We start from the raw sequence: 18,812 nt of genomic DNA, 5'->3' as shown, positions 1-18,812 counted from the left end.
CTGCTTGGCAGTTTTTCCTTCCCCATTCATGAAAAGAATTAACAAAATTGCTCAAAGGAACTCTGTGTAGTCTAGGGGTGGCATGTCTATCTCTGAATAAGCAAAGATGGATTTGTTCCCAATGGTGTTGTTGTTATTACCTATGTCATAACAACGAAGACAAACAGTGCCCTATGGGGTTGTGCAGGTGCCTTTTGATCTTATATCACTCTTCTGCAGCCATTAATAGAACACACTATCTCCCCAGTAGCCCTTAAGCCCCAGCTGCCCTCCTGCTTTCCTCAGACAGTGTCAAATCCTCCACTTCATGGACAACAAACAAAAGCAAAGATTTGCTGTTTAGAAGTTAAAGCTACAAGATCTCTAAGACACTACCTAGTATGGAAGTCACAAAATGGTTGTCCACAGGCTGAGTCTGGCCCCTAGTTATGTTAGTTTTCCGTGCACAGTATTTTAAAATCACTTTTAATTCATTGCCAATAATAAATAGAGTTCTTATTTTAATAGTATGAATTTCCAGCATCTCTTGACAATTCAGAGGCTCTGACGACAAGGGCCTGTTTTCCTGGCTGACAGTTGCCTGGAGCTGATGGTGACTGCCCCCTTTAGAGGAGCCATACTCTCTGTATGTTCATCACCACCACCACTCCCTGTTATCTTACTCCTGACCAACTGTCCTCATTTCTATCACCTGTCTGGCACCTGTTGGAATTTGAGTATGTGGCCCATAATTTGCAATAATCCACTCATTTTATAGATGGGTGAAATGAACCCCAGGTGGAGATGGAGCTTGTCCATTGCAAGAGAATGGCAGAGCCAGCTCTAGAGATGAAGTCTACCGAGTTCATTGGAAAAAAGAGACTTTGCAGTGTATTTGGATTTGAATTTGCTAGAGGCTTTTTTTACATTTTGAATAGCTTACGAGCAGAAAGCCAGAACCAGATTCTGGTGCTTCTGTGTTCTGACAGAAAAACCCATGTGTCTTGTATAATGATAGGTTAACACAAAGTCGGTGAGCTCATTTACAACTCAAGTGAAAAAAAAATTCATTTCCTCTAACAAATTATTGTCAGTAGACTATTATGTGCTTCATGGTTAAAAGTTTTATTCCTGGAAAAATAAGAACTTTAGAGTCAACAGTTGAATAGTGCTGGGGGCTTCATGTTGCTTCTTAGTAAAAATAATAAGAGGCAAAGGCCATATGTATCTAAATTTAAATATGATCTCACCTAACTCCTAGACTTTTATCATGCTTCAGAGGTCATGTGGTCACAGAAGAGTATTATTCTTTAACGTTCACTTCCTTAACTTACTACGAATAATAAGCAGAACAGAACTTTGACAATTCAAATTACTGATCAAAACTTTCTTCCCAATGCTTGTCATCAACAACCACTGTGATCTACTGTTCCTTTAAATTTTAACTAAAAGCTAATCAAATTCAAGGTGATAATTGCATTTCTCAACCCTTCATTTACAAGTCACTAGTATTAAAAACATGAGCAGTGGACCAATCCTCTTCAGACCAGGGGTCTCAGGTCAGTCTGAGGACAAGTTGAAAGTGAGATCAATTCTGCAGTCAATGTGAATCGTCCATAATATTAGAACATGCAGGCTTGAATTTCTTTTCTTAAAGAGCTTATTTAAAACCAGAATACAAGGGAAAACTGACTAAATTGTAAATATGAATGAGAGACTTAACATGAGATTCTGTCATCTACCTTAGCTCTTCCTGAACTTCAGACTTTTGGGTATCACCTTCATTATTTTTGCCTTATGTGTATACCACCTGTGTAATATTATTTAGTATTTTAACCTACTTATTTTACTTAAATGTTCTTAAAAGGTAACTTTATATAACTACCTTGAATAGGTATTACAAACCATAAAAGTAACTATACAAATAAATGTAAATCAACATTATTAATTTCTAACTACATACAGTTACCTAATAGTATATAGCTGAGAGCAGCTCTCTCATTGTTAAAAGGAGGGAATAGCCATGTTACAGAGGTGTCAAAAATATACATCTGTCTGTTTAATATAACCAAACGGACTGCAAGAAAATCAAAATGATTACAACTTTCTGACTATCTGATTCAACTTTACTGAATGCCATGCCAACTTACCCCTAAAACTTGGGAAACACTGCCTTGCCTCATTGCATTTCCTCAAAACTTCCCATTCTTCATTTTGAAGATCAGGGTGAGGAATACAAAGTGACATACTAAAAGTGACAGGAAGTAAGAGCAAATACATAGAGCTGGAATTCAAACCCAGGTCAGGGTGACTTCAAATGCTTTCTGTTATACCAGGTGCCTTTCGAGCTGTTCCTTTTATAAGAAACAAATTGAATACATCAGCAGCAAACTCAAACTCTGTTAAGATCCCTGTCATTTAAACAAACAAAAGCAACATCTGTTCAGGCTAAAGAGCTGTCTCTGGCATAAACAGTTTTTCACTGACGGAGGCCAGATCTGATTGGGTTCCTGCTACATTACTTGAGCAATGTTATGTGGCTGTATGTGAGTTTCCAGATAGATGGGGAAAGTGATGGCAGTATACAAGCACACAGGCCAACTGATGGGCCCAAAGTCTGGCTCTGTTGTAAAGCAATCCTGCCTTCAGCTTTAGTATGCCGTCTGAGCTCTACGTGCTCACTCCTGCTCAGAGGATTTCATGGTTAACTCTTTGCAAAAAATCAGTGGAAGCTATAAACTGGCTCAGCACGAGAGAATAAGTAGGCCTTAAGAGAGAAAAGAGCCCCGGTGGCACAGTGGTTAAGTGCTTGGCGCTAACCTAAAGGTTGGCGATTCGAACCCATCAGCTGCTCCGTGGGAGAAAGATGTTGCAGTCTGTTTCCATAAAGATTTGAGGCTTTGAAAACCCTGTGGGGCAGTTCTACTCTGTCGTACAGGGTCACTATGGGTCAAAATTGACTCAATGGCATTGGGTTTGGATTTTTTTTTTTTGTTAAGAGAAAAAGAGGGGACCCCGGTAGCACAGTGGTTAAACACTTGACTGGTAACTGAAAGGTCAGCAGTTCGAACCCATCAGCCACTCTGAGGGAAAAAGACGTGGCAGTCTGCTTCCATAAAGATTTATAGCCTTGGAACCCCTATGGGGCACTTCTACTCTGTCCTATAGGGTCGCTATGAGTCGGAATCAACTCCAAGGCAGTGGGTTTTTTGGTTAAGAGAAAAAGAATCACACAAGGATATCTTGTCTGGTCTCCCCTCCTCTCGTCCCTTCTCCTCTTTAATTTTCTTTTCTATTGAATGAGCCTATTTTCTCACCTGAGATACACACACTCTCACCTCTAGGGTTAGTTTGACTTTTCAAATAGTCTGTTAATTTTCTCAGGAAGCACCATTCTATAGCTCTCTGATTCTCATTTCTTCCTTGTTTGCACATTAGAATCTAGGACACTTTCTAAAGAGACAATGGTACTAGGGCCCCACCTCCAGGCATCCTGATTTAATTGGTGCGAGTGAGGCCTGGCATTGTCATATTTTAAATGGTCACAGGTGATTCTAACAGTCACCTGAGGTTGGAAACAATAGCCCAGAACAAGTGAGAGTAAGTCAGGCTGGGATCCTTGTCTTGACTCTGAAAGTCAAAGGAAAAGTGGGCTTTGGCGTTAGAACTGGAGTCAAACGGCAGCCTGTGTAGATAAGAGGCTGAGCAGTCACTGAAGATGTTCGGGCAGGGAGAATGGTAGAAGTGTTTCCAGAAAGGTTAATGTGGGCATTATATAAAAAGGATTGGGATGGTGGGACACCAGAGACTGAAGGCCAGCCAAAGTAATACTGCAGCAGTCCTAAATTAAATTAGCATGGTGGCCGTGCAAACTAAAAGAAAGGAGAACGAAGCCTTGATAGCCTTAAGATATGGAAGAGGTGGTGGAGTGTTAAATATCATGAAGCAGAATAACTTAACCCTGAAGGCAGACCCCTGAGTTCAGATATCAGCCCTGTCACTTAGGAGGAGGGATCTATCTACAGAAAATAGCGCCTATGGCAATTAGTTTTAAATTGTTGAATGATCTCTCACAGCTGGCCATGGAAACGGTGATGGCCAATAGAAACTGCTCATTAGGGCCCCTTCTCAAGCGGCGTCCTACCTGCCATACCTTGGTTATACCTCTGCTTAGGAGTTGCGTGACCTTAGGTAAATTACAGAATCTCTCTGTCCTCAATTTCCTCAACTACAACGTGGAAATGAATAATGTAATAGTACCTCTCTCACAAGTCTGTCATGAAATTTAAATAAGCTAGTATTTGTAAAGCAGGTAAAATAGTGTCCAGTGCAGAATAAATGCTGGCTATTAATATCTGTGAAACCTGGGTGACAGATACGTTGGCGTTTGATTTGTCATTTTTTTGTTGGAATTCTTTAAGCATTGTATTACCAAAACCAAACCTAACTGGTTGCCATTGGGTCAATTATGAGTCATGGCGACCCCATGTGTGTCAGAGTAGAACTATGCTTCACAGGGTTTTCAATGGCTGATATTTCAAGGTGCCTCTGGGTGGACTTGAGGCGCCAACCTTCCATTTAGCCGCTGAGCATGTTATGGACCACACTTGGATGACGTTAGCAAGGTTGTAGAAGGCCGAGTTCCACAGAGGAATGGAGGTCCGACTGATGTTCCCACCCGAGGATACTCTTCCGGTTATCTATTGCTGCATAACCAATCGCCCCAAACCTTAGTAGCTTAAAACAAAAATAAACATTTTATTATTATTGTTATTGTTATATTACTGCTATCTGTCCCAGTTCAGTTTGGGATCTCTCATGAGGTTGTAGTCAGACAGTAGCCAGGGCTTGAGTCATTTAAAGATTTCATCACTCACATGTCTTGGGCCTTAACTGAGGCTGTCAGTCAGAACATCTACCTGTGGCCTTTCTATGTGACCAGGGGACCTTCACAGCATTGCAGCAGTGTTCCAAGAGCAAGTGTCCTGAGAGAGAGAGCCAGGCAGAAGCTGTATTACCTTTTCTAACCTACACTCAGAAGTCACATAGCATCACTTCTGCCACATCCTATTGATTAGAAGCGAGTCACCAGGCCAGCCCATATACAAAGAAAGGGCGGTTAGACTCCACATTTTGAAGGGAGAAGAAGCGTCAAAGAATTTGTGGAAATGTCTTAAAACCACCACAGGGGCTTGCTAAGGACTCTAACAGGAAGAGAAATCCAAGAATGAGTCTACAGGAAAGTTGACATGGTTGTGTTTAAATTCATTGGTTTACAGTGTTGTGGAGACGAAGCAGGGCTCCTTCTCCAGCAGGCAGGATGGTGTATGGCTATCGGAGTGTCTCCCCGACTAGATTATAAGCTTAATGAGAGTGTGGACTTGGTCTTGTTCTCTGCCATAGTCTCAATAGCCAGCACAGTGTTTGGCACACAAAAACACTCAATTAAATATTTGTTGGATGGATATATGTATGAATGAGTGAATGGGAGAAGGATTTAGGACCAAGACCCTGGGGTATGAATTAAAAAGAGTACTGGAATTCTAGAAACCTCTCCAGGATTGGCCTCTTTGGCAGGAGAGAGGCTCAGGGTTTGCTCAGAGGCCACTATGGCCCTCAGAGTCTACCCTATTTTCCGTTAGCTTCAGGTCCTCACAGGACCCTTGGGCTGTGGGAGCCCTGAATCTCTTGGGCAGCCTCCTTCTCCACTTCCAATAAATGGAAACTGAAACCGGAATTTCAGTAGAAAATGAAAATCAATAGTAGTTATTTTTGTTAGAGTGATATCTCATTTCTGAGTAGTTCTCTCCATTTCCTGTTTATAGCCCAAACTGAGAGCAGAAGTGACTGAGTCTCCTCTCAGTGGAAGGTTTTCTCTGGGGATTTCTTGCCAAATCAGAAACAGGAAGCAGGCAGGACTCTCCCGAGAAGAGCCGTCTCCTGGCCCATCTGGCGGGTTTTTCACCCCCAAGGCGGAGGTGTGGGGAGGTGGGTTTCTGAAAAGAGACTCTATGCTTGGCCTTCAGCATCATCCCCAATACCCAGATCTCAGTCCCCCCAAATTTTTGGGTGCTTCATGTGAAGTCAGTACAAAGGAATTGGGGAGTGAGGCCCCAAGAAATCCGGATGGGCGGTTCAGGGCTGCTTAGGCAACTACGTTTCACTTTCAAAACACCCAGTAAGAAATGCTGTCTATTTCAAACCTTCTTTCTTCGCTTGAAGAATTTCAGGATTTCCCCAACGACAGAACATAATCCCTAGATTTTCAGGGAGTGACCCTAGTAGACCCAATTCCTGATCTAGCTACAAAACTGTCCAACTTGACACAGATAGAGTGGTACTTAGGGAATTAAGAGCTAGGAGAAAACAGTGATAGGAAAGCAACTGAACAGTTGCAGGATTGCAAACTGCAAGGCCTTCTAATCCAACAATCTTTCCCTGCACCCAGAGGCATAACTAAGGTATGGCAGGTAGGGCGTGTGCCCTTGGCACTGCTTGAAGGGGGGCGCTAATGAGCTTTTTCTACTGGCCATCGCGGTTTCCATCACCAGCTGTGAGAGATTATTCAGTAATTTAAAACTAATTCCCATAAGTGCTATTTTCCATAGATAGGCTCCTGCCTGCAACCCCCACCTCCACACACACACACCTTCTAGGAAGGCCTCTCTGAAGCTGGGACATTTCAGCTGACATCTGAAAGATGTGAAAGGCAGCCATGTCAAGAATATTCCAGGCAGAAGAAACAACAATTTCAAAGGCTCAGCAGCTCCACAGCCGGTAGTGTGGGCCCAAGAGGACAGCTGTGGGTCCTTCCGCAGCCCTGTGCTTTCTCATTTCTGGGACTGTCAGGCTGCTCCCGCCTGAAACACCCTCCCCCTCTGTGCTAGCCTTCCAAATCTGTTTCATTCATTGCAACCCTAAATGTCATTCACAAAGGCAACAGGTATGAATCTCGGTCCACAAATTCACCTTATTTTCTTTAAATCAGTGCTGTTGGCCTGGCAGGAAATTCAGTCCCGGTCATTCTCGGGGCTCCCTCTGACCCAGGGTTGTGCAGAGGTGCCATGCTCACTGTGGAGAAGCCCTGCTATCACTGGTCTTCACTGATTTGCCCTTGGATGCCCATTGTCCTAGCCCTCACACCCTTCAGGGCTAAATTCAGTCTGCTCGGGGCACGGGAAACTTGGCAGAGGCTGAGAGCCCCTGGACTTGACGTCCAGCTTCCCTACATACAGCACAGTAGCCCCCCATCCTGCCACCCCCAGTGTAGCCTAGCTGACCGCTCTCCTCTACTGGTTCTGGAGGAAAGCATTCCGCTTTCCCCCACCCCCCTCACAGGCCTAGGTTAATCTCTTTAATGAGTTTAGCTTTTGCAAAAGAGCAGAAGGGTCACTGAATCAAAACGCCTTCTGCCACAAACCTCCTCCCCCCGCCCTGCCGCGGGGCAGGGGAGCACAAAACCCCTCCAACCTGCTAGAAATGGAAAAGAGGGTGAAATACAGGAAGTCACCACACAGATGTTTCCTGGACCTTGCCATTAGGGTGTCTATGTTCTCAGGGATTCATCAGCGCAGGCAACTTGAACTCTGAGAACAATGCTTCTCAAACTACCCGTGGTGAAGGACCAGGGTTAATTTTTGTTTCGTTTCTTATTCGTTGTTGCTGTTGTTACAATTTACCCTGGACCAATACTTTTGTAAAATATAATAAAACTGAATTATTAGAAAAATGGGATGAAAAAAAGATAAAATACAGGTACCAATTTTGGTTTTATTATCAGATTCAACCGTTTGCTACAAATTTTCTTAAACATTTTCTCTCTTTCCTGTGCCCACCTCATCACACACTGATGTCCAGCGGTGGATTGGCACCGGTTCATGGACTGCAAGCTTTGAGGAGCACAGCCTTAGAGCACTTGGGAGGGAGGGTAGACCCTCCTCACCTTCCAAAAGTGAAGCTTAGTAAAGTGTAGACTCTTCAGGAGGTTAAGGTAGAAGCCAGAAGCAGGGACAGCCATTCCCCAGCGGACTGCGAAACAGAAACCCAGCCAGCCTCTCACAACCGCTTTCGATGCACACAGCAGGCACTGCAGGAGTCTGAGCCACTGGCGGTGCGTTCCATCTCTGCTGCTCACTGCCTGGACCCTAGGCGAGTTAACAGCTCTGGGCCTCAGTTTACCCATCTGTACAATTAGGATAATAGTATCTATCTCATAGGGTTGTTGAGAAGACTGGATGAGTTAGTAAATATATGATCACAGTCATGCCTGGCACATAGGAAGCACTTGCTAGAATTAAAAGTTTCCTCAGAAGGGAAGCTCCAGGAGGGAAGAGATTTTTATTCCCTAATGTTTCCCAAATACCTAGAACCACTCCTGGCACACAGTAAGTGCTCAATAAATATCTGTTCAGTGAATGAATAAATCTTACCCATGCTGAGCTTCGGGCTGCCACGTTTATTCCATTCTTAAACCTTCTTTTACAGAAAGGGGAGGTCTGTTTGCCCCCTGTGCTAATATCCTACTTAGTATCAGCAAAAGCACTTGCTGAATATAAGCTACCATTCATTGGTATTAATAACCTATGAAAGAAACTCTGGATAAACTTTCTAGGATACAGGCACTGCTTTCCTCTAACAGAATGTGACAGCTCTGCATCCCATAAAAAAAAAAAAAAAATCCACTTCCCTTTTATCCTTTTTATGCCATAAAATGCCACCTTGAATTTATTTTAGTGACTCAGTGTCACACCAAAAAAAAAAAAAAAAAAACACTGGAGCAGTTGAAGTGGTAGAGACCTCAGCATTTGTTTATTTATTCCAACGGAGGTGTACTAAATCCTTGCCTTGTGTATCACTCAGCTTCCTCTCTAGATTATGCTGCTATAACAAGCAACCTCAGCAAAGGTTTCTTTCTTGCTCGTGTTTTATATTGGATGCAGTTGGCTGCTTCTCTACTCTAGTTGTTGTCTTCCCAGGATCCAGGCTGAAGGAGCAGCTGCTATCTGGGGCATGCCTTCTTATGGCAGAGGGAAAAGAATAATACGAGAACAATACAATGGTTCTTAAAGTTTACACTTGAATGTGGTACATGTAACTTATATTCCGTTGGGCTAGGCTAATCATGTGGCATCAACGGGGTAGGGAAGTATATTCTTCCCATAGGATAAATTGCAAGTTTGGTGGCAGTGAGTGGGGATGTGTAATCCTCTTATAGGTAGGGCAAAAAATAGTTGAGAATAATAAATAATATAGTCTATTGCCAGATTGCCAGAAACCCACTACCCACTGCCTTGAAGTTGATTCTGACTCATAGTGACCCTATAGGACAGAGCAGAACTGCCCCCATATCGTTTCCAAGGCTGTAATCTTTACAGAAGCAGCTGGTGGGTTGAAACCACCAACTTTTGGTTAGCAGCCGACCACTTAAGCACCGCGCCACCAGGGTTCCTTCATGTTGCTTGAGTGCTATCTAATTATAGTCCTCATAATAAGCCTATGAGGTAAGTTTTATTATCCTTATTTTACAGAGTGGAAAACTGAGGCTTGGTATGGCTAACTGACATGCCCAGGACACAGCCAGTAAGTAGCAAGGCTGCCTGATGGGAAGCTGGTTCCCTTGTGTATGGCTGTCGCAACAATGGTGTATAACCAGCCTTAGTCTGGGCAACTTCCTCAAGCAGCTTCTTGAAGACTCATTTTTATATGTATGTTATCATCCAGTAAACATTTATCTACAGTATGCCTGGCTAGGCACTGGAAACCTGTACAAGACAGATACCGTTCCTACCCTCGTGGCATTTAGAGGCCAATGGAAGAGAAAGGCCAACAACAAGCTTTAAGGTGTGAGTGGTATGTGCGTCCATGAGGGAGACTCAGGAAACAGTGAGAGTCCACAGTGGGAGCATCCAACCAGACTCAGGGCACAAGAAATAGACACTTCTCTGATGACAGCACAGAGGCAGAGAGCGGAAGGACTGTGGCACATGGCTCTTGTCAAGGCCCTGCCTGGCAGGGTGAGTGCCAAGGACAGTCAGATTCAGAACTCCAAATGGCACTCACAGAAGTTCAGTGCAGATGGGCACACATCTGCTAACATGCCTTGATGAGGCTGTGCTGGCCTGGCAGAATCCTATATGTGCATCCTACTGTTGCGTCTGGGTTAGCCCTAATCAGGACCTCTCCTGGGGCTCTGCCTCTCTGCCTTGTACACCCTCAGAGACATGCCTGCCACAAAGAACAAAGTCCGGGAGACCTCAACATCAGTCTGAGAGAGAAAGGGAAGCCCAGATTTAATCTGATTTTGAATCAGCACAGTGACACACGTTGCTCAGCTTGCCAGACACGCCACTCTCACTTCCCTAAATGGTTTCCATTTTAAACGCATCGTTAGTAAAAAGAAGAAGGAAAGAAATCCCCCTCCATTGTTTTCAAACGGTACTACAATCACAAGAAAAGCCATTTTCTGTCATAACTGCCTCCAAACCAGAGCACGGGTCTCAGCATTAGACCTGTCTCTGCAAGCACAACCAGTTACAAGGTAAACAATGCAGTGGTCCCTCAAAGATGGCATGTGTGCTGCACAATAGACCACTTCTTAATGAGGTAAAGGCCCAGCAAAAATCTAGCACAGACAGCCACAGACTCTTGGGATGAGGAGGCATCTGAAATGCGAGCATACCAGCCCCACAGCAGAACCTGCTGGCCACACATCACGCCTCCAAAGAAACATTTTTGAAAGAGGTGACTATTTTCAGCTTGGTTATGGCCACTGGAATATACTGGACACACATTATCTGTCTGTCTGTCTATCTGCCTGCCTCCCTGTTGGTCTGTCTATGATCTTCTTACCCTTAGTTTTATCTAAAATCTGCAGATGGACACTACTTTGTTTTCAGTTTATACTCCCTTTACAAATTCTCTCTTGGCATTTGGAAAGAAACCCCTCCTTGAAGAGAAGAGCAGACTGACTTACGCCTGGCCACTGAGAGGGAGCCTGCAAAAGTGTGTTCTGGAACCTCCATTGCACTTTTCCTTGCTGACTCTGAGACAGATGGTGAAGCAAGATGGTGAATCACAGGGCCTGTGTTTTCAGGGTAGGCCAGGGAAGAAGGAGAGCAGATTAAGCAATTGTGTTCACTAGCTCATGCCTCAATAATCAAGATATAACATTTTAATTCAATATGTATATTTTTTAATTTAAAAATCAAATTGGCAAACTTTAGCCCTCAGGCCAGCACTTGTTTTTGTAAATAAAGTGTTATTAAAACCAGTTTTTATTGAAACTGTTCTGAATTTTATTGCAGCTAAGATTTTTGGTACTCCCTTAAATTTTGTGCCCAAGGCAAGTCCTCACTCACCTCACTCTAGTCCCAGCCCTGCCTCACATTCATTCATTCATCATTCCCTCGCCCATCCCACACCTATGGAGTGCCAGACACTAGGACAGAGCTAGCAATTACTGAGCATTTGCTATATGCCAGGTACTGTTACAAGCACTTTGCACATGTTCCCTCAGTTAATCCTTCCACCAACCCTATGAGATAAGAACGATTATTCGTTCCATTTTACAGATGAGGAAACTGAGGCACAGAAATGCACAGAAGCTTTCTCAAGATCAAACAGCTGGGAAGAGGAAGAGCCCGGATTTACATCCAGGCAGTCTGAGCTTTAACTCTTACCCTTCGTGCTGTACTGCCTTACCAAGGTGATTCAGATACACAAGATGGTCAGTCTCAAGAGTTCACAGTTTAATGGCAGTGCAAAGACCCTGAAGGAGGAGGCCCAGAGAAGGAATAATGACTCAGCTCTTAGAAGCCCTCATAGAGGAGGTGATCTTGAGCAAGGTCTTGAAGGATAAATAGAAGTTTGCTAGGCAGAAAGAAAGGAGCCATGGTGGTACAAAGGTTAAGTGCCTGGCTGCTAACTGAAAAGTCAGTGGTTTGAACCCACCAGCTGCTCCACAGGAGAAAAATGTGGCAGTCTGCTTCCATAAAGATTTACAACCTTGGGAACCCAATGGGGCATTTCTACTCTGTCCTATAGGGTCACTATGAGTCGGAATCAACTCGAGGGCAATGATGGTAGGCAGGAAGAATAAATGCAGGCTGCAGTAGTGGGTATATTAAAAAGGCAGGTTCCTCTGGTGATATCCTCTTTGACTTCCTTAGGCCCACAACCTGCCCTGGAATCAGAGCAGCAGCAAAATAATACAAGTAATTAACATTTATTGAGTGCTTAGTCTATGAGCTAGAAACTGAACTAATAAGCACTTTATGTGTATTAACTCATTAAATCCTCAAATAAACCTATAAGGAGGGTACCAATATTGTTTCCATTTTTACAGATGAAGCTTCTGAGACACAAAGGTTAAGTAACTTGCCCAAAGTTACACAGACAATAAGCGGCTGAGCCAGGATATAAACCTAGGGATGCCTCAAGGTTTAATACCAGTGTTGTTTTTTGTTGTTGCTGGATGCTGTCAAGTCGATTTCAACTCACAGTGACCCTATGTGACAGAGTAAAACTGCCCCATAGGGCTTTCTAGGCTATAATCTTTACGGGAGCAGAGTGCCAGCTCTTTCTCCCTGGGAGCCACTGGGTGGGTTTGAACCACTAACCTTTTGGTTAGCAGCCTAATGTTTAACCATTGTGCCACCAGGGTTTATATGTAGTCTGTGCAAAACCCAAGAGCTCTGGCTCCATGCTTAGCCAAAACATTGTACCAGTGGTTCTCAAACTTCATCGTGCATCAGAATCGCCTATTAAAAACAGATTGCTGGATTGTAGGAATTGCAACTAGTGTTACATGACAATATGTGCATAAAATTTTGTGTGAGAGATTAACTTGAGCTGTAAACTTTCATCTAAAGTACAATAAAAAATAAATAAATAAATAAATAAATAAATGAGACACAGACACACACACAAAACAGATTGCTGGGCCCTATCACCGAGATTCAGATTCACAAGGTGGAACCTGAGAATTTGTACTTCTAGTGAGTTCCAAGGTGATGCTGAAGCGACTGGTTCTGGGACCACACTTTGAGAACTGCTCCACTACAGTAACTCAGCAACAACAACGGCATCGCACGCCTTCTTAAGCTGCACTGGGAAACGTGCTACAGGAGGCAGTTGAAAGAAAATGTGGCTCCTTCTCGGTACATAGATCAGAATCTACCCCCTGATGAGCTTTCAACCTCTCTCCTTCTTATTTAAGATACGCTTCTGTTCTTTGATACTTTCTTTGATTTTCTTGATTGTCCAGGCTTTTAATATTACTGTCTGTTCACGTGGGTGTTTATGATTTGCCTCATGGGCTATTGCTTCTGCAGAATTAGGCAGTCCTGTGTCCCACCACCCCTGTTCTAAGGCTGATGTGCTGCCTGGATTGAGGCAGACTCCAACTGTTAACCTGAGGAAGGAGGAGCACAGTGATCACGCGTTTCCTAGTGACTCTCTAGACTCAACAGGGGCCTAGTTATACCAAATAGTAACTTTTCTGTGTATTACTCAGGAGTCTTTGGATTGCAAGAGACTAAACTCAGTGTGAACTGGCCTGGAAAAGTGGGCATTTATTGACTCACACAGCCTGATCACAGCAAGGGTGAAGGTGCAACGCAGAGTGACTAACCAGGACTCCAAATGCCACTGGGACTCACTCTGTTCCTCACCTTTTGCCTCTGTCTCTTTCTGAGGGCCAGCATCATTCTTTCCGGGCAGGTTCTCTCCACATAGCTGGAGACATGGCTGCTTCAGCTCCAAGCTCACCATTTTAATCTCACCTTGAAATAGGGCCAAGGAGACATGCTTTCTGGATCCTGGGGAAGGGCTCTAAGCGTCCTAGCTTGGATAGTTGCCTGTCCCTGGACCAGAATCCTTGGCTGTTTCAGATGCCCACCCCTGCACCATCTGGGATGATGGTGAGACAGGGTTTATAGATGTTATCTCTCCCCATCAAGCCATAACATTGGAATGAATGAAGGAGCATTTTCTAGAAAACGCAGGAGGAGACATTAGGCAGGCAAAACAAAACGAGACCCACAGGTGAGTGGGTGAGGGCATGAATGGATGCATGTCTTCTCTATATCAAGCCTCAGACTTCTTGGAGCTCACAGACTAGAAAGCAGGCTTAGACACGCCATAGATGTCAAGGGAGCTAGGCAGGAATTTCTGTGGATCACTGTGGGAGGCACAGCAGGGGATATCACCAAGGCTTTGAGAGAAACTGGCACTCTGGCCAGACTAATTTATTCACCCACCAACCAACTTTTGAGCATCTGCGGTATGTTAAATAACATATCTGCGCTCAATACACTTAGAGGAGTGGAATGCCTTCCATTGGCATCACATCTTGTCCCTAGTCCCTGAGTCACTTCCAAACCTGTTTTTAAAACTCCCAGAGAAGGAGCATCTACATCTTAGCTAGTTACTGTCCCCACTGTCCTTACGTTGTCACCACGGAGAACCTTCTTCTTACACCTACTCAGGCTTTCACAGTCCAAGGCTTTCCACCATCCTTGCAGGTTAACCTCCTTGAGAATCATCAGTCTGCCTGTGGATCCTTGGTATAAAGGAAAGAACAAGCCTTTGGGCCATGAGTCTACTCCTTAGTGTCCTTGGACAAAGTCATTTAATCTCCCTGAGCCTTGCTTTCCTCAGTCATAGAATGGGAATAACAACCTTGTCTGCCTTTGAGGCTAAGATGAGACTTAAGGCACTCAAGTTCTTTTGTGAGGACAGTTCTTTCTCAAGGCAGTTGAAAAATGCTATGCATGTTCCTTTTGAAAACTGAGGTTCAGGAGGGGTAAGTAGCTTGCTCAAGGCCTCACAGTCCACTAGCTGGGATTCAACCTTAAATTATGCGTGTGTTGGGCTCAAGCCTGCATCTTCCTGGGCTCCAAAAGCCCTCACTTCTCACAAGCACAAGTTTTCACAAAATGAATCCTATGACAACCTGGGTCACTTTATAAAAATGCAGGTTTATAGGCCTCACTCCAGATATACTGAATCAGAAAGCCTGGGGTCAGAGCCTAGAAAACTGTATTTTAATAGGCTCCCCAGGTGATTCTTACTGCAGGCACTCAGCTGCCTGGTTGCAATGCATTTCAGCTGCCACATACAGATCAACTGTTCTAATCAGGTCATTTCAGTAGTGACTTAGCATCTGTACCCATCTCTAGTGTGGACAAGGTACTTTCACAAGCATTACTTGGTTTACATACTTTGGACATGTTATCAGGAGGGATCAATCCCTGGAGAAGGACATCATGCTTGGTAAAGTAGAGCGTCAGCAAAAAAGAGGAAGACCCTCAACGAGATGGATTGACACAGTGGCTACAACAATGAGCTCAAGCATAACAATGATCATGAGGATGGCGCAGGAATGAGCAGTGTTTCGCTCTGTTATACATAGGGTCGCTATGAGTCAGAACCTACTCAACAGCACCTAACAATAACAACTTGGTTTAGTTGTCAGGCAGCACTTTAGAGTGTTAAGAACCTAGTTTCTGGACCTAAGCTGCTTGGGGTCCAAATCCCAGCTCAGGTTCTTGCTAACAACGTGATCTGTGCCCCAGTTTCCTACTCTGTAAAATGAGGCTGCACATCACGTGCCTACCCTATAGGTTGTAATGAAGGGTGAAGACTTTAATATGCCTGAAGTACATACAGTAGTGCCTGTGGTGTAATAGGTGCTTAATGAATATGAGCTATCGTTGTTAATCTTTATAATACTCCTTTAAGGCAAGTATTAAATTCCCATTTTGCAGATGAAGAAACTGAGGATAGACTTGTGCAGGATCTCAACAGTGGCCAGACCACAACCCAAACTTGGGTTTCCTCGTTCTAGTTCTGGACTGTCACTAACTTAATCTTTGTTTACCTTCCAAAGCCACTTAGAATTTAAAGCATAAGTGCCTTGAAATCAGTCAACCAACAAGTATTTATTGAGTATTTACTGGTGTGTGTAGAATGCTGTGAGAGAATACAAACGGATGTTATTAGCTACCGCTGAACTTGCCTCTAAGCTGCTGGGATGAACTTGAAGGGCTGAGAAAGCAGAGAACTGGAAGAAGGAATGGAGCTTTGAATAGCAACAACTTCTCAGGGAGCTGGTACCAGGACACATGCATTGGCTCTCTGAGCTGCCCACCTGGTCTCCATCAGCCACGAAGCTCTGCCCCATAACACACTCACATTTCATTTGCTTTTATGAAGATCATCTTGTCAGGTACATATCTCTGAGCGGGTTAATGGCGTTCATACATAAAGACAACTTATCAAACATCTCCCTAACAACTAACTGTGACAAACAGGAGATCAGAGATGGAGGTATTGGTTTTGGTTTGGTTTGTTTTTAGCTGGGAGGAGCCAGCCAGGCATTCTGCCCTACTGAGGGTCTTAGACCTACATGAGAACACTAGACCCCATTAGACCTGGGGAAAGGGTAGTAAGACATGGAAGACAGGCACAGAGAAGCAAGTGGAAGGATCCACAAACAAACCTCATCTACTTTAAAATGTTTTTCCTAAAACCCTGTAAACACTCAGGAATGGGTAAGAAAAGGGTCTCTTCCTTTTGACAACAGTGGAGACTCCTCTACCAAGTCCGCTGGTCTCAGGATAGCCATTAAGGTTAAACAGGCTTTTGTAGGCTAACCTGGAAGCCAAAATGTATTCCTGTGACAAAAATGTGTTTGTAGTTCTGAACGTCTGGTTAATGAGTTCCCTTTTGTTAATATACAAATAAAATACAAGCTGTTTCTCTCCTCTTCCACCCTCCCTTCTCTTTTTCTACCCCGTCTATCTCCTTTCTCACCATTCTTCCCATTCCTGTTCTCTCTCTCCTTCCCCTTCCTCCTTCCATCACTTCCTCTTCTCTCCATCTATTTATTTTTATTTTCTTGCCCCCATATTCTACAGAGGATTTAGGGTGGCTTATAGAAATGCAAACTAATATAGTAAAATAGAAATAAAACATAAAAAATCTAAATGATATAGAATATAACTTAGAATGCACTTCCAGGGCTGCCTGAATGGTTTGTTTGTTTTTTTTCTTAATGCTCAGTAACATGACATTCTCTACAGCTGTATCCCTACACATCAGTAAAGTCCGTTGGACTCAATTGATTGCCTGTTAGTTAAGAGTCAGTCAGTGAGCTAGAACAGATGAGTAAACAAATGGCTTTGTTAAAATGGCTGACTGAGGTCAGCGTGAGTAGGGAATGGCCATTTTGATTCTGGAAACCAATTCCTGAGCCTGAATTTGATGGACCTCAAAGTAGACATGTAGCCAGTGTATAAAATGGCATTTAAAATAGCTTCCAAACTAGGAAAAACCGAGCATGAGACATTTTAACAGTTTATCGCCACAGGCTACAATATGGAAAGAACATTGCTTAGTTTGTCTCTTATTTTTATGGTTTTTTACTCTGCGATATAGTCACGATTCAAAAATCAAAATGATCTAAAAAGGTAAACACTGAGAAATCTCATTTTGAATGTATGTCTCCTATCCCCTAACTACCACCCTCAAAAGGTAATAACTTTTAGTTGTTTTGTATGCATCCTTCCAGTGTTTTGTATGCAAATATAATCAAATTCAAATGCATATTCTTATTTTCTCCTTTTTTTACGCTACATACAAGTGTCTACACCTTGCTTTTTTTTTTTTTTTTTTACATATTAATATATTCTGTAGGGCTTTCCATTTCAGTACATGTGAATTTATTTTTATATATATATAAAAAAAAGTTGCTGTCAGCGCTAACTCATGGTGACCCCATGGGTGTCAGAGTAGAACTCTGCTCCATTGTGTTTTCAATGACTGTTTTTTCAGAAGTATATCACCAGGCCTTTCTTCCAAGGCACCTATGAAAGAATTCGAACTTGCAACCTTTCGGTTAGCAGCCGCGTGCGTTAAACATTTGTGCCAACCAGGGACTGTATATATATGTATATATCCTTATATAGACATAGATATGTATGTGTGTATATATATATTTATATGTATGTGTGTATATATTTATATACAGTGAAACCTGTGAGAGCCAGAACTCAACAGGACTGCCTTGTTTTCCCCAGTCTCACAAGTTTTCTGCCTTTGACAGGGTACAATTTTACTACTTTTCTATCACTCTCTATTAGTGGAAAATACTTGAGTTTTCCTTCTCTGACAGGTTTCTCCCTTACACAGGTCCAGTTTTTGCAGGCTTTACTATATATATATTTATTTATATTTTTATGTTTGTTTATTTATTTATTTATGAAAGCTATGATGCTGTTTATGGGACTCAGCGGTGCCCTACATTGTGTTCAGGGACCGATCAGAACCCATGGTACCGCAGTCGGAGCCCCCCACCTGACACTGGGAGACTCAGTGTGCTCTGAGATCAGGCACTTTAAGCTCTCTGTATATGAGTGTCTTCCACAAGATGTTTCAGTAAAAAATTCGGAGTCAGGGTGGCCAGTAGCATCAAGAAGATAATTTATACAGAAAACAGCTATTGAGATATAAATGTATTGAATAAACCACCATGATTAATGTCTTTTTTCAATATTAAGAAATGAAAAATCACTTAGGAACAAATAATTCGGATGAGATGCTAAAATTTCACCAAATACGTGTATGACTTTATCTTTTTTTTAAGTCTTGGTCATTTTTTGGAGCTAATTTGTTGACTTTGAGATCCTTAATCCTATTTATTTTTAATAATACTATTGGGGTTGCTAAAATAAATTAGTGTAGTTTAAGTATATCGCTAGTCTCTTAAATGGATCTTTCAGTAACAAGTATTTTCCTGAAGATGTTTTCGTTATGTGTAATTATTGAAAATC

The sequence above is a fragment of the Trichechus manatus genome, unplaced genomic scaffold, assembly GCF_000243295.1.
Source record: "Trichechus manatus latirostris isolate Lorelei unplaced genomic scaffold, TriManLat1.0 scaffold00016, whole genome shotgun sequence".
Taxonomy (NCBI): domain Eukaryota; kingdom Metazoa; phylum Chordata; class Mammalia; order Sirenia; family Trichechidae; genus Trichechus; species Trichechus manatus.
This window is presented reverse-complemented; position numbering follows the sequence as displayed.